The 5,372-nt window shown below is 32.1% G+C and overlaps 1 long non-coding RNA gene across 1 annotated transcript; it reads right to left on the minus strand.

The window, feature by feature from the left end:
• Positions 1-3,574: 3,574 nt before the first annotated feature.
• On the minus strand, positions 3,575-4,842 carry LOC145738352 (uncharacterized). Its single transcript, XR_014180729.1, has 4 exons — positions 4,611-4,842; positions 4,312-4,556; positions 4,108-4,260; positions 3,575-4,048 (listed from the first exon to the last, which is right to left on the minus strand). It is a non-coding gene; the product is annotated as an uncharacterized LOC145738352 (long non-coding RNA).
• Between the last annotated feature and the right edge of the window lie 530 nt (positions 4,843-5,372).

Consider the following 5,372-nt stretch of genomic DNA (forward strand, 5'->3'; position numbering starts at 1 on the left):
GATTTTAGCAGTATAGGATAAGTGTGAACCGATCAACGGTAGTGCGACCAACTGACCTGAGAAGTCGAAATGTCGACTCTCCTCGGGAAAAGATCAAGTTAAGTAGTCAGTTCTCCAAAGTTGTTCAAAACGCGAAAGTGACCAAGCCAGCCGCCAGAAATGCTAAGTCCTTAGCTTGTGACTATGTAAGTACAATTGTAGAATTGTCAACTTTTAGTGTTTATAACCGTATTGTGCAGACACGTTTGTGTATACCATATTTAATAGATTTAAGTGTTATATGAGAAAAACTCAGTGTTTGATTCCATCCCTAAAACTGAGATCCCCCCCTGTGAACCCAGAAGGGCTCATAAATTAAACGTGACAATATGCTACGCTGGGGTACACCTGTACCCCGGATAACAAATGTCTCCTAAATAAGCACACAAACACGCTGCACGAATATCACGCATAAACAACCGACCCGCAAAATGAAACTACTCAGAAGGTCATGACCAAAGCGCCATCTGTTTTCCACTAGCAGGATATTTAGATAAGGCTGGGGTACGAATGTACCCCAAGTAGCATTCCAGGGTTAATAATAATTGTAACTTTTTTGAAACTTAGATGGACAATTACCAAAAGTCTTCAGGTTTTTAATGTTAATGACCCATTTGCATTGGATCAATAAAATCAACTTGGTAGTTTATGGATTACTGCTGTTAAGTCAAACATGGTTAATTTTTGTTGAAATTCACACATGAGACTGGTTTATGAACTATAGTGCAGCTTATTTTTTTATAATTTACGTAATGCTATAGTAATTCTAGAACATTCCCAATAATGATGTATTCTTTTGCAGGTTATTCTATTAAATGTGATGTTTCCAATAGGGCTACGCACCAGATTCAAATATCTTGGCAATATACAAAATTATTTAAGGGAAAAAGATTGTTGCAACTTTTATTGAAAAGGGCGACTTTGAATTTTGCGACATCTGGCACGTTGCTATCTTTAGCCATCATGCCATTAATGTGCTATATGTTTATTCAGATTATATGGCAATGTTTCATCTTTCAAACCAAACACGAAGGTAATGTATTAAATTTCTTAACTGTTTTACTATTTCACAAACTCTCTTAAATAACTATGGTATCGCACAGGGTAGTATATTGGGGCCAACTTTATTCGTAGTTTTCATGAATGATTTGTATTCGGTGGCTGATGATTCTTGACAATCTATCATAAATTATGCTGATGATACCAACTTGCTAGTAGGAGATAAAACTCGCTTGCAACTAATAAGTAAAAGCCAATCTTTGACATCAAAAGCTGCAAAATGGTTTAATGAAAACGGGCTAGTTTTAAACTCGGAAAAAACTCACATCGTTCTGTTTAAGACCAAACGATCAAACTTTGATAATTTGGAACAGCTACTGTTAATGGAAAAAAATATAATTATCTCGGAAAATACAAAGTTTTTGGGGGTTTATGTCAATGAAAACCTTGACTGGGGCTTTCATGTGGATGGACTGCTCAAACGATTAGGATCCATCAGCTACGGAATGCGAATAACTGGGAGATACTTAAGTGAACATTCATTAAAGGTGTTATACTGCGCAAATTTTGAATCCATATTGAGGTACGGCATTATATTTTGGGGTCGAGATGGTAAGATTCAAAACGCCTTTGTTGCACAGAAACGTGTAATAAGGATAATTAAAAAAATGGATTACAGGCAATCCTGCAGAAATACTTTTAAATCAATGGGGATAATGACAGTGTATGCCCTCTATATATATGAGTGTCTAATGTTTTTCTTCAATAATAGAGCTTCTCTATTTACAGATTCTCGTACTAATAAATATAACACAAGGTTAGACAATCAAATATATCCCACACACCATTTGAACATAACAGAGAAAAGCCCTAATTACATGTGTATTAAACTCTACAACAAATTACCTATTGAAATTAAACAAATCACTTCTCAGAAGAAGTTTAAAGTAGCCTTGAAAAGACCACTTATTGAAATTGAACCTTACCATCTGGACGATTACTTGAACACATAGAATCTAGCTTTTTTCTCATCTAGTATAAAGGATAAAATTTGAACCACAAGTTGTAATTAGGTATACATTATTTTCTTTTGTTATATTTTTTTTTTTTTCTGACCCACTTCATTTTGTTATATGTATGTATTTATACGCTGTAACAATATTGAAATAAAGAAATATTATTATTACTATTATTATTATTTGTTTGTGTTTTTAGACTCGTTACTCTACTATATTTTGGGTTTAGTGTACTTTATTTGGGGCATACCATTAATCATTATAGCAGTCTGCCTTCCTTACACTTTTTATTACCTTATGTTTCAAAGCAAACTTGCTAAGATTGTTTTAATTGATAACATTATACTTTTGTCAAATGTACGACATGACTTGCAACCACATAATATCGAAAACCAGATGAAAGCCAAAACTCTGAGACACTTGGATATAAAGAAATACATGGACACTGTTGTAAATTCCCATCATTTGCTTTATAACACCTATGTAATTAGTGGTTTAATTGGAGGATTATTATCGATTGCCGAGTAATTTTCCGTAATTTTTGCAAATTGCTTAAATATTTAATATGATTAACAACCTTACAGCTAGTCCCACGTATGCTGCTATTTACCAACACTGACGTTGCAGAAGAATATCTTTAAATTGTCAAATTGTAAGTATAAGGAAAATTAAACAAAAATAAGTTGATGTTGATGCTTAATCAGGTCTGAAATTATGCAATTATAGAATGACACATCTGTCAACTGTATCAACAATTTAGAATGGTATAACTGTTAACAAGACTGCAAGAAAATGTATCATATTGTTACGGTTTTCCCGTGGGTTTTTACAAAGTCAATTTAACTCAACAATTAATAAATTTATTTACACTTCAAAACACTTCGTAAAATATCTAATTCAGCTAGTAAAAACACTACTACAATTACACAATAATTCCACTATTTAAACTTTACCGCGTTCGCAAATTCACTACTACTTCACCGTCGAGACTGCTTCTTTTATATTCAGTAAACCACGTTCTAGAACCACTCTGAAACGCTTCGCGATTTGCGTCGAACGTCGAAGATGCTTCTCGGTATCGCTATCTAACGGTGGCCTACTTTAACACGCGCCCGGCCAGATATTGCGGCGCATCGATTCCATCCCGAATCGAGTGCTCGTTCAGAAATATCGAGAATAGTAGGCCCAAACTGTAACAATATCCTAATGATTCATATCAGTTTGCCGGTTGAAATTTGTTTTTTGTACACTATCTTTGTTGACAGAGAGTTACCTAAAAAGGTAAAATCATTCAGACTACTACATTATAATGTACTACCGTTTTGTAGATACTGAAAGGACTTTATCCTGTAATAAACCTCTTTTACTCCTTTAGAAATCCTAATACTGTTCAGATGGCTTGAAAATTTTAGTGTATTAATAAAATAGCTGAACATTCTAGTTATTATTATGTATGTAAATAAATATTGGAAAAGTTGAGTCAAAGTTTTTCAAAGAAATGAAAAGAATTTCAAAAAATTTTTGAACAGAAGAGTATTCAGCTGTAATAGGCTAAAAGAACACACATATTGATGTTTTTTGAATATATTTTGACATCTCAAATCGAACAAAAATATAACAATGTTTTTCACACTGTTTCTACAGCGTTTTTATTAGTAATTTTTGAGATAAAATATTCAACAGATCTGCTTTTCAACACTTTTATTCCTGAGTTTGCAACGTAGCTGAGATCATACAGATACCGATTTTCTAATGTTAATTCTTTATGTTAAAAGTTCTCCTGAATATCTGAAATACCACTCGTAATAAATATTTTATTTGGAATGTACTTGTTTTTGGTTTTTTCACTACTCGACAAAAAAATTCATAAATTTTTAAAAGTAATGTGAAATAATTAGTGATAATACATAAAGTGCTGAATTGCAAAACTAGAATCGGCCAATTCTGTTGGTTGTATAAAAGAAATTAAGTACTGGATACAAAGTTTTTAAAATCTGCAAAAAAACAAAATTAATAGTCATAATTATTAGTACATTATTAGTTAAGTTTACACCTGGCAAAACAAAGCCCTGTTAATGTTAACCACCACAAAATCCACTTTCATTGGTTCGTTTAAGTAGGTGATTAATATGCTATAAACTTTTCTGCAAGATACATCCCACTCGTACCATTTCAGGTTAAAAATCTCTGTCCTAAAGTATTCGACCTTAAAAATTACACTTTGCACAAAAGTATACGTAGTTTTATACAGTTTTACCAGAGTAATGTATTCTTCCGCTGCATCATTGACTGCGTAAACCAAACAAAAGAAGTAAACCGTAGCAGCCGATACAGCTATAATACTTCTATTTGGCTGTAAACACCAACATACAATAATAGTAGACAATACAGCGACTACTCACAGAAAAATACTCAAACATTGGCAAAAGTCCGAAGAAAACCTCATTGAACAAATACAACAAGTAAAAGTACTGGTTGGACTTTAATACAAACTGGTTGTACCTAGAAAAATCATGTGTGTAAGCCAATTTTATGCAATAAAGTGTAAAATGCAACCTTATAATTTCTAAATGTTTCTTTATAATAATTTTCAGGTGTTTCATTGTAGTTTCAGAGCAACTTTTCATGTGGTTGATGCTGCAAGCGTAGTCAATTAGAATGATGACTGCAATTTTGCCTTGCAGCATCACGTAAAGGAAACATATGGGAGCGGAAACCATCATGATAGTGGAAACTGTACTCCATATTATTATTAATAGAATTCCAATAATGTCCACTAAAATACCTAAAAAAGAATGTTACATGTATAGTGTGTCCCAATGTTTCATACCTTTGTAAACTTGCTAAATCGTTGGGTAATTTAGCTTTTTCAACCCTTCCATGTGAAGCTCAAATTATTGCAAATGAATTAAGAAATGTACAAAAAAATACAATTTTTTTAACATTTTATCAACAGAACATAAATAACTGAAAATTGAATTAAAAAGATTTAATTTTAAACATTATAGACATTCAGTCGATTGGTCCAATAAATATCTACTGTACGCACCCTGTATGTGTTTTCGGTTCTTGAGCTATAAATAATTTATTTACGTTAAATTACACAAACCAAATAGCAAACAGCAATTCATCAATAATTATTGTATTAATTAAATATTTTATTAATGGCTATTTTGATTGTGAATTTTCAATTGAATAGATTATACAGAAATTATAATAAGGAAAATGTCTCCAATAGAAAATGTTAGTGAGTGAAAGAAGAAAAACAATGATAATTGAAAACGGATAGAAAATACAAAGAAAACAAGAGCCAAATAA

The sequence above is a fragment of the Ips typographus genome, linkage group LG15 (assembly GCF_016097725.1).
Source record: "Ips typographus isolate SLU linkage group LG15, UJ_Ityp_2.0, whole genome shotgun sequence".
In the NCBI taxonomy this organism is placed as follows: domain Eukaryota; kingdom Metazoa; phylum Arthropoda; class Insecta; order Coleoptera; family Curculionidae; genus Ips; species Ips typographus.